Source organism: Orycteropus afer, unplaced genomic scaffold (genome assembly GCF_000298275.1).
Source record: "Orycteropus afer afer isolate SDZICR_OR568_19922 unplaced genomic scaffold, OryAfe1.0 scaffold00542, whole genome shotgun sequence".
NCBI classification, from domain to species: domain Eukaryota; kingdom Metazoa; phylum Chordata; class Mammalia; order Tubulidentata; family Orycteropodidae; genus Orycteropus; species Orycteropus afer.
This window is the reverse complement of record NW_006922129.1, coordinates 1,239,316-1,251,165: the sequence shown is the minus strand read 5'-3', so window position 1 is coordinate 1,251,165 and position 11,850 is coordinate 1,239,316.

The window sequence follows — 11,850 nt, the reverse complement described above, 5'->3', positions numbered from 1 at the left end:
TTCTTCATTCTTCTTTGCTCTGGATGAGGAGAGACCCATTGTTGCATCTAGATGGCAGCTTGCAAGCTTTTAAGATCCCAGTGGCTACTTGCCAAAGTAGGAGGTGGAACAATGTTTTGTGTAATATGTTATGCCAGTTGAGCTTGATGTCCCCTGCGACTATGGTCCTGAGCTCACAGGTTCAAGTACTCGGTCCCTCTGGGTAGCTGGCTGTGACCAAGCAGTGACTACAACCTTGGTTCTTCAGCAAGATCCTCTTGAGAGTCATCCAAGTTGTTGTATGTATCAGTAGTTTGTTCCTTTTTGTTGCTAAGTGGTACTTCATGGTATGGGTGGACCAGAGTTTACCCATTCACCAGCAGAAGACAGTTGGACTGTTTTTAGTTTTTGGCTACTGCAAATAAAGCTCCTATGAACATCTGTGTACCGATCTGTGTGTGTGACCATAACTTTTCATTTCCCTGGGAGAAATGCTCAAGATTATAATTGCTGGGTCAGATGGTAAGCACATATTTACTTTTTTTTTCTTTTTTACTCCAGCAGAGAAACAGGCTTTATCAGGCACTTGCTGAGCTTGGAGTTTGCATCAGGCATAAAGGTATAGCTAAGTGAATGAATGATTGCTGTGCTAGGAGACTTTAAAGTCTACTGGGGTGATTTGACTGCTAACCAGAAGGCTGGTGGTTCAAACCCACCAGCCACTCCTCAGAAGGAAGGTTGGGCAATCTACTTCCATAGTGATATTGCCTCGGAAACCCAAGGAGGGGTCGCTATGAGCCAGATCTGACTCCACGGCAGTGAGGTTTTTTTTTTTTTTTTTTTTTGAGGGTGTTGATGATGAGTGCAGATGGACTTGACAGCAATGGGTTTGGGTTTCAAGTGATGTGGCGAACATACCTCAAATAGAACTATTGAGTTAGAAGGAGTGTGTGGTAATTGCTAAAACAATGACAGAGGAGCAAGTGGTCAGTGTGAATAGAAGTCAAGGAAGGTATTTGAGAGAAATTGAGGTCTTAAGCCTTATATGAAAGGATTTTGATGGACAGAGGTGTGAGGGGGACAGCACAGAAACTAATAGGAGTTGACTGTGTCTAAGGAGGCTGGAATGATAGGGTTGAAGATCCACACTAGGATGCATTTGGAAGTAATATTGGTGAAGTAGGATGAGTCTAGACTGAGGTATATCTTGTTGTTGTGAGGTGCGGTTGAGTCATTTCTGACTCACAGCGACCCCATGCACAGCAGAACAAAACACCACCCGATCCCGCGCCAGCTCCATGATCCTTGCTATACTTGAGCCCATTGTCGCAGCCACCGTGTCAATCCATCTCGTTGAAGGCCTTCCCCTCTTTTGTCGACCCTCCACCTTACCAAGCATGTATATCTTGGGTGGATAGAATCCCAGAATATTAGGGCTGGAAAGGCCATATTGCTGATATTCCAGCAAGAGCGAGGATATCTGGCCTAGTGTCTACTGACAGTGGGTTTTATCAGATTTTTTTTTTTTTTTTTCAAATCCATGGAACTCTTTTCAAATGGAATCTTGTGTAAAGAAGCCTTCTAAATAGCTCTTGAATCTCTTCTTCTTCATCTCCATCTCCATCATTGTGTTGTTGATTACCACTCCCTGAAAGCACCATCGAGAACTCTCTTGGACTGCTGCAACAACAGCACACATTTCCTTTTGGAAGAAACTGTCACTCTTTTCCAGAGCGGCTGTAGCATTTTACGTCCGTCCCCGTCAGTAACATATGAGTTATTCTACATCCTCACCGGCATTTGGTCTCTTATCACTATTTTCAAACTTTCAGCCATTCTAATAGGCATGGAGTGAGAGCTCATTGTGGTTTTAATTTTCATTTCCCAAAGGGCTAATGATCTTGAACATCTTTTCATGTGCTTACTTGCCATCTGTATATCCTCTTTAGTGAAATGCCTGTTGATGTTTCTTTTTTTCTTCTTCTTTTTTAAATTGTTGAGTTTTGAGAGTTCTTTATATATTCTAGTGCTTTGTTAGGAGCTCTGGTAGTGTAGTGCCTAAGGGACTTGACTGCTAACCAGAAGGCCGGTGGTTCAAACCCACCAGCCACTCCTTGGAAGGAAGGTGGGGCAATCTACTTCCGTAGTGATACTGCCTCGGAAACCCACGGAGGGGTCGCTATGAGGCAGGTCTGACTCGACGGCACATAACAACAACACAACAACAATCCTTTGTTGGATATGTGGATGTGTGGTCTGCAAATATATTCTCCCAGTCTGTCACAGTCTTTTCAATCAACAAGGTCTTTCACAGGGTGAAAGTTTTTGATGTTGATGAGGTTCCCTTCATCAATTTTTCCTTTTATGGATTGTGTTTTTGGTGTCAAACCTAAGAACATCCCTAGCTCTAAGGCCTGAAGATTTTCTTCTATGTTATTTTCTAAACATTTTGGAAGTTTACATCTGATATTTAATCCATGGTCCATTTTGAATTAATTTTTGTATAAGGAATGAAATTTAGGGCAAGTTCCATTTTTTTCATTAGGGATGTCCATAATTCCAGCACCATTCGTTGGAAAAGCTAGCCTTTCCCCATTGAATTCCTTTTGTACCTTTGTTAAGAATCAGTTGGATCTATTTGTGTAGGTCCATTTCTGGGTTCTCTGTTCTGTTCCATTCATCTATATATCTGTTCCTTTTTGTGGTAGTTAAGTTTTGTGTGTCAACTTGGCTGCGTCTGGTTGAGTGGCTGGGCAGCTGGATGTAGTATTCCCCATGATGAAACTGGTAATCAACTCCATGGTGGAATCTACTGTGAGCAGCTGAGTAGCTGCCTTAAGGATCTGGTCTGCTTCCTGTGTATAAGAAGCCTTAGGAACAGTTTCTAGTTTATGGCACACTTGAACCCTGTATATAGCTGTTCAGCAGCCTACCATGGCTCTGCCAACATTGGCATTTTCAGTGGACTTGAATTAATGGCCTGCCATGTGGTTGGGTAACATCGGGACTGTGCCTTTTTACTTGTCAACCTTGGGCTTGTCAGCCTCAGCAGCCAGCAGCTGTCTGAGTGAAGAAAAGCCTCCAGCTTCAGTGGGCCAGTAGCAGGAGGCAGAGCTGAAGCCCAAGGTTTAGGGGCTTTCACCCAGCCCCTAGAGCCTGGCACTTTGAACTTGAACTTAAAGCCTCCAAACTGTAAGAGAATAAATTTGTTTGTTCAAGCCATCCCATTTGTGGTATCTTCTGTTAGAGCAGCACTGGGTAACCAATGCACTTCTCTAATACCACACTGTCTTGATTACTGTAGCTATGTAGAGAGCTTTGACATTGAGTAGAGTCATTTCTCACTTTATTCTTTTTTTCAAAGGCTATACTGTAAGTGCTACTTTTGTTTTTGAACATTCGATTGTGGTTTGGGTGAATGTTTACAGAGCACATTTGTTTCCTATTCAATAATTTATACACATTTTGTTTTGTGACATTCACTGCAATTCCTCTCAATGTATCAGCACTCTTACCACTTCCTCCCTGGGCCCTCTGTTTGCATTCATCCATTCTTCCTGCGCCTTCCTACCTTCTGAACTTTGTTTCTGGGTAAATGCTGCCCTTTTGGTCTCATGTGGTTGATTGTTCTGAGGAGTAGATTCCTCATGGGCGTTTTTGTTCGCTTTAAAGACCTGTCTATTGTTTGGCTGAAAGGTGATCTCCAGGAGTGGGTTCAATTCCAGGTTTGAAGCATGTCTAAGGGCTATAGCCTCGGGGTTCCACCAATCTCTATCAGACAGCAAGTCTGGTCTTTTTTATGATCCTGAATTTTGGTCTCCATATTTCTCCCTCTCTGTCCAGAAACTTCTATCGTGATCCTGATGAGAGTAGTTGACACTGGTAGCCGGACACCATCTAGTTCTGGTCTCAGGGTAGTGGAGGCTGTATTTCATGTGACCCATTAGTCCTTTGGACTAATTGTTTCCTTGAGTCTTTGATTTTCTTTACTTGTCTTTGCTCTGGACAGGAAGAGACCAATAGTTGTATCTTAGATGGCCACTCACAAACTTTTAAGACCCCAGTTGCTACTCACCAAATTAGGATGGAGAACATTATCTTTATGGACTCTGTTATGCCAATTGACCTGGATGTCCTCTGTGGTAGTTAAGGTTGTATGTCAGCTTGGCTGGGCCTGGTTGAGTGGCTGGGCAGGTGGATGTAGTTATTCTCCATGGTGAGATTGGTAATTAACGCCATGCTGGAATCTACTGGAGCAGCTGAGTAGTTGCTTTAGGGATATGGGCTGCTTCCAATATATAAGAAGGAACTTTGAGGGTGGTCTCCAGTTGATGGCATGCTTGAACCCTGCATGTAGTCTAGTCGTTGTGTCACAGCCTATCATGTTGCCCTGCTAATCTTGGGACTTTTAATGGACTTGAATTAATGGCCTGCAGTGTGATTTGGTAACATTGGGACTGTGCCTTTTCACTTGTCGACCTTGGGTTTGTCAAACTCAGCAGCCATCAGCTGCCTGACTGAAGAGATGCCTCTAGCTTCAGTGGGCCAAGAGCAAAAGGCAGAGCTGGAGCCCAAGGCCGAGGGGCTTTCACTTAGCCCCTAGAGCCTGGCACCTGGAACTTGGACTTCTAACCTCCAAAACTGTAAGAGAATAAACTCCTGTTTGTTAAAGCCATCCCATTTGTGGTATATTCCTGTCAGAGTGGCACTGGGTAACCAAAACATCCTCCAAGACTATGATCCTAAGCCCTGAAATCCACTGACTCAGTCCCTCAAGGTGTTTGGTTATGGCTATATCTGAGCTCTGGTGGCGTAGTGCCTAAGGCACTTGACTGCTAACCTGAAGGGTGGCAGTTCAAACCCACCACCAACTCCTCGGAAGGAAGGTTGGGCAATCTACTTCCGTAGTGTTATTGCCTCAAAAACCCAAGGGTCGCTATGAATTGGATCCGACTTGAAGGCAGTGAGGTTTTTTTTTTTTTTTTTGGTACTACCTAGTTAGTGATTTTCCTTCCCTCCCCCTCCCATTCCTGGTAACCATCAAAGACTGTTTCTGTGCGTAAATCTTTTCATGACTTTTTATAATAGAGGTCTCATACAATACTTGCCCTTTTGTGATTGACTTATTTCACTCAGCATCACGTCCTTCAGGTTCATCCATGTTGTGAGATGTTTGGATTCATCGTTTTTTAATGTTGTGTAGTTTTCCACTGTGTGTGTACCACAGCTCGTTTATCGATTCATCCATTGATGGGCACTTAGGTTGTCTCCACCTTTTGGCTATTGTGCATACTGCTGTCAATATGGGTGTGCATATATCTATTGATGTCATGGTTCTTAGTTCTCTAGGATGTACTCCTAATAGTGGCATTGCTGGATCAGATAGTATCTGTTCTAGTTACCTAGTGCTGCTCTGACAAGAATATACCACAAATGGGATGGCCTTAACAATCAGAAGTTTATTCTTACAGTTTGGAGGCTTTAAGTCCAAGTTCAAAGTGCCAGGCTCTAGGGGCTGGGTGAAAGCCCCTCAACTTTGGGGTCCAGCTCTGCCTCCTGCTTCCGGCCCACTGGAGCTAGAGGCATTTCTTCACTCAGACAGCTGCTGGCTGCTGAGGCTGAGAAGCCCAAGGTTGACAAGTAAAAAGGCACAGTCCCTATGTTACCAAACCACATGGCAGGCCATTAACTCAAGTCCATTGTAAGTCCCAAGTCAGCAGAGCATGGCAGGCTGCTGAACAATGGCACAGCTATATGCAGGGTCCAAGCGTGCCATAGGGTAGAGACCATTCCCAAAGCTGCTTCTTATATACAGGAAGCAGACCACATACCCAAGTAGCTACTCAGCTGCCTGTGGTAGATCCCACCATGAAGTTGATTGCTAGTCTCATCATGGGGAATAACTACCACCAGCTGCCCAGCCACTCAACCAGGCCCAGCCAACTTGACACAAAAACATAACTACCGCAGTATCTCTAACTTTTTAAGCAAGCACAACACCATTTTCCATAGTACTTGTATCATTTTACAATCCCACCAGCAGTGTATGAGAGTTCTAATCTCCCCACACCCTTGCCAGCATTTGTAGTTTTATGTTTTCCTCATCACTGCTATTATTGCCAGGGTGAGATGATATCTCATTGTTGATTTTATTTGTGTCTCTGTAATGGCTAATGTTCAATAGCATCTCTTCATGTGTTTTTCAGCCAACTGAATGTTTTCTTTGGTGAAGTGCCTGTTCATGTTGTTTACCCGTTTTTAAATTGGTTTGTCTTTTTTGTTGTTGAGGTGTTGAAGTTTTCTACAAATTTTAGAGGTTAGTACTTTGTCAGATATGTGTTGTCAACATTTATCTTCCAGTCCGTGGTTTTCTTTTCACTCATTTGGAGGAGTCTTTTGTTATATATATATATATATGTATATATATATGTATATGTATATATATATATATCCCCACTGCCATCCAGTTGATTCCCACTCATAGCAACCCCCACTGGGTTTCTGAGGTTGTAAATCTTTAAGGAAATAGATTGTCCCATCTTCCTCCTGCAGAGCAGCTGGTAGGTTTGAACTGCCGGCCTTCTGGTTAGCAACAAAATGCCTTATCCACTCCACCACCAGAGCCAATCAATCAATCAATCAATCAAAAATAATAAATAAATAAATATGCTACCATTGAATTGATTCTGACTCAGTTCCCCCATTAGGTTTCTGAGCTGGTAAATCTTTACAGAAGTAGATTGCCCCATATTCCTTTCATGAAGTCGCTGGTGGGTTTGAACCACCAACCTTCTGGTCAGCAGTCAAATGCTTTAGGCACTGTATCACTAGAGCTCCTCCATATGTATGTACGTGTGTGTGTGTATAATTATTATTTTTAAAATGCACATACATATTTCAATGTTCCTAAGATTAGAGAGACCTCTACATTGTAACTTTTCAGGGCCTTCTGTGCCACTTGGGATGGAATCCAGACTCTCACCTCAGCTCCGGGCTGTGGTCCCTGCCACATCTCTCTAGGTTTCCCCTGTCACTTCTATGGCACTTGGGTACTTTCAGTTTGTTTTTTCACCGTTCTGTGCTCTGATTCTTCTGTTTTGAAAGTTGCTCCTCCACCACATTTTTCACCTGGCTGGCTCTCACTCCTTCTTCAGATCTACTCCCCAACTCCTCAGGGTGGTCTTCCCTGAATCCCCTCCTACCCTCTGCTCCTGGGCCACGTTCACTGCTGTATTTTAAGGCTTAGTTCAGCATGGTACCTGGTGTGCAGTAGGTGCTCAGTGAATGCTTGGGATAGGGAAAGATGACTCAATGGACATTTATGGCTTCATCCTGCTCTCTTCCCCCAATGAGTGAGGAGGTTCAATGGGCTTCAGGGCTCTCATTCTCTCCCTTTAGGTCCCTGCCTCTCATTTCCAGGCTGTATTCTCCTCCCCAAGAGGAACTTTAAGATCTGGGGGCCAGTGGGCTGATGCATAAAGCTGGGGGCTGAGAAAACAGGCAGAGGATAAGCCCTGTCGGGGGGGACTGCCTCCATCTTTCTCTGCCAGCACTGCCCGAGTGCCCTTCCCTTCTCCTTGTTTCTGGTTCTCTACCCAGGAAACTTTCTGGCACCAATCAGAGAGAAGTCAGGGGGCCTTCCATTTCCAAATTGTTCCTCCAGAGGATAGAATGGCCTGGCTTCTCTGTCACCCACCTCTTCTTGAGCTCTCAGGGCAACGAAAGTGGCCCCCAGTAAAGTTCTATGAACCCAGACAGTATGAGAAGAGAGACTTCAGACCCCTGTCCTTCACCCCAGGCTTCATGGAGTGCTTAGTCAACTTCAGGAGACAAGATAAGTCCCTATTGTTGTGCCTGGTTGAATCTGACTCACAGAAACCTTATAGGACAGAGTAAAACTGCTCATATGGTTTTCTTAGGCTGCAGTCTTTACAGGAGCAGACAGCCAGGTCTTTCTCCCTCAGAGAGACCATTGGGTTCAAATTGCCAACCTGTAGGTTACCAGGTGAACGCTTAGCTATAATGCCATCAGGACTCCAAGATGGAGCCCTCAAACTCACCAAACTCACTGGCATCAAGTTGATTCCAACTCATAGTGACCCCCTTTGGGTTTCTGAGGTGGTAAATCTTTATGGAAGTAGATTGCCCAGTCTTCCTTCTGGGGAGTGGCTGGTGGGTTTGAGCTGCAAACCTGGTTAGCGGTCAGATGCCTGAGGCACTGTGTTACCAGAGCTCCTAGGAGATGATAATGAGCAATGCACAGGAGGTGGAGCTAGCCCAGTTTTTGTTTTTTTTTTAAATTATTATTATTTTTTTAATTAAACTTCTTCCTTCTTGTATATTGTCTTCTTCACCCAAGTTAATATGTGTTTACCTTCTAGTTAGTGGTTTACCCTCTGTGTTAGGCTGGGTTCTCTAGAGAAGCAAAATCAGTAAAGCTTATATATACATATAGAGAAAGAGAAATTCATCTTAGGAAAGTGGCTCACACACTTATAGAAGCTGGGAAGTCCCAAGTTCTTGGATCAAATGTCAAGCTGGAGGCTTTTCCTGACTCACTCATGCAGCTGCAGGGGTTGAGGAGCTCAAGGCTGGCAGGCAGTACACCGGCTGTTGACTCCAACAAATGACGAATCCAAGATCTCCAGGCCAAATGGTGGATTGTTCGCTCATGGACAGTTGTAGGCAGCACAACAGAATCCCAATCCACAGAAGAGTGTGGATATTCCCAGGATGTCCATAAATATATTGGAATCTGGCCACACCCCTAGGGAAACTCCCTTTCAATGGATTGGCTGCTCAAAACATATACATCCAATCCCATCATGGGAATAACCCACATCACACTGCTTAAACCACACAGAATTGTGGTCCAGCCAAGTTGACACACAGCTCCAACTATTACACTCTCCCTTCCCCTCCTACCCTTGGTAACCATCAAAGAATACATTTTTGTGTGTGAAAATCTTTTCTTGACTTTTTACAATACTGGTCTTGTACAATATTTGTCCTTTTGGGACTGACTAATTTCACTCAGCATACTGTCTTCTAAGTTCATCCATGTTGAGATGTTTTGTAGATTAATCATTGTTCTTTAATGCTGCATAGTATCTATTGTATGCTTATACCATAGTTTGTTTATCCATTCATGCATTGATGGGCACTTAAATTGTTTCCATCTTTTAGCTATTGTGAATAGTTCTGTGATGAACATGAGTGTGCACATATCTGTTCATGTCATAGCTCTTTTCTCTTCAGCATATACACGTGTAGTGAGATTGCTGGATTATCTGGTATTTCTATTTCCAGCTTTAAGGAAGCACCATACTATTTTCCACAGTGGTTGCACCATTTTACACTCCCACCAGCAGTGTATGAGGATTCTAGTCTCTCTACACCCTCACTAGCATTTGTTGTTTTCTGGTTTGTTTTTAACTTTGCTATTAGTGCTGGGCTGAGATTATATCTCATTGTTCTTTTGATTTGTGTCTCTCTAATGGCTAAGGATCACCAGACTTTCTTCACGTTTGTTGGCTGCCTAAATGTCTTCTTTGGTGAAGTGTCTGTTCATGTCCTCAGACCTTTTTTTTTTTTTTTTCCTTCCCAATTGTGATTTGGGCGAAAGTTTACAGAGCATATTTGTTTTCCATAAAACAGTTCATACACATTTTGTTTCATGACGTTGATTGTAATCCCCATAATATACTAATATAATCCCACTTCCTCTCTGTGGGTACCTCTTCCCTGTGTCCTTTTTTCCTACGTATGCATTCTTACCTTCTGAGCTATCAGCTCCCTGTGCGAACATTCCCGTTCTGATCTCCCATAGTTGATTGTTCCAAGGAGTACACCTCCCTTATGTTATTGTTCACCGTATATGCCTGACCTGTCTGCTATTTGGCTGAAAGCTATGGGAGTGGTTCAATTCCAGGCCCAAAGGGTGACTAGGGACCATAGTCTCAGCAGTTTCACTATACTCCATCAGACCAGTAAGCCTGGTCTTTTTGATGATTTTGAGTTTTGTTTCACATTTCTCTCCCACTCTATCCAGGATCTCCGACACTGATCCCTCTCTGAGTGGTTGACAGTGGTAGCCAGGCATCATCTAGTTCTGGTCTTGGGGTCATGTAGGCTGAGGTTCACATGATCCACTAGTCCCTTGGACTAATTATTTCCATGCATCTTTGATTTTCTTCATTCTTCTTTGCTTCAGACGAGGAGAGACTAGTTGTTGAATCTCCGATGGCCACTTGCAAGCTTTTAAGACCCCAGTTGCTACTTCCCAATGTTGTGCCCAGACCCTGATTCCCCAAAGACCACCAAGGAGCCGATTCCACTGCAAAAGCATAGGGGTTGTTTATTCAAGCTCGAGCTCGGACCCTCAACCGTCACCGATGCAGCGGTTCAGGATTGAGAGTCTCGAACTCAGGGGTAAGGGGGTCTATTTTGGGGTCTCAACAGGAACAAGGAAGTTTTAATCAGAAAATTACAGGATTGGTTGACATTTTCCAAGTTGCTAGTTGTGCCTACTTGATTGGCTCTGTCTAGTGGGCTGAAGCCACCAACTGTGGTTTCTAACTATTTTAGGTAAGGTATGTCTGTGCTATTTACTGATTGGTTGTTGTCATGGAGTGTGTTTGAGAGTATCGATGAGGTAGTTAGGTGTGAGGTAGTTAGGACTCTTCAAAATAGTCACATACAGGGTGGTGGTTATATAGAAACATAATCACATACAGAGTGGTGGCTATATAGAAACATAATCACATACAGAGTGGTGGCTATATAGAAACATAATCACATACAGAGTGGTGGCTATTATATAGAAACATAATCACATACAGAGTGGTGGCTATTATATAGAAACATAATCACATACAGAGTGGTGGCTATATAGAAACAATCTCATGCTCTCACACCAAAGTAGGATGTAGAACAATGTTTTTGTGTAGTATGTTGTGCCAATTGAGCTTGATGTCTCCCGTGACCATGGTTCAGAGTCCATGGGCCCAGTGACATTCACTCCTTCAGGGTGTTTGGCTGTGGCTAAGAAGTTGCCCTGTTAGCTCTATTACATATATGGACATTCTTATAGCACATACAAGTGCGTATGTAGAAATATCATCTGCCAAACATATATATATACACACACACACACACACACACAAAGGGTATATTCCCTTTTGCCTAGATATACCTGATAATTTAGCCTGTCTACCTATGTATCCTCCTGTAGATTAATGTTATTACTGATAATGCAATACTGTGTATGTGTAAGTGTTTATCTTTGTTGTCTGTACCTCTTGTGCACCTCTCTGTGTCTTCCTTTTCCTTAATGTTATTGTGATGGTCACTTGCTTTTGGTATATTGACTTTCCCTTCACCCAAATCAATACCTGTCTCTTACCTACCTGGCAATTTTTCCTCCCCTCCCCTCCCTGGTAACTAACAAAGAAGGTTTCCTTCCATTTGTAAACCTTTTCTTGATTTTTGACAATAATGAACTAATACAGTATCTGTCCTTCTGTGACCAACATTTTCACTCACCATAATACTCTTCAAGTTCATCCACATTATGAAGTGTTTTGTGGATTTTACATTATTTTTTAGTGTTACATAATATTCCATTGTGTATATGTACCATAGTTTGGGGTTACCCATTCCTCCACAGATGGGCACTTAGCTTATTTTTTTTTTGCTATTGTGAACAGTGCTGTGATGAACATGGGTGTGCATATATTTATTTGAGCCCTGGCTCTCACTTCTTTATATACATGTTGTTGTTTGCCATCGAGTTGGCCCGACTCATAGTGACCCCTCCTTGGGTTTCCGAGGCAGTATCACTATGGAAGTAGGATTGCCCAACCTTCCTTC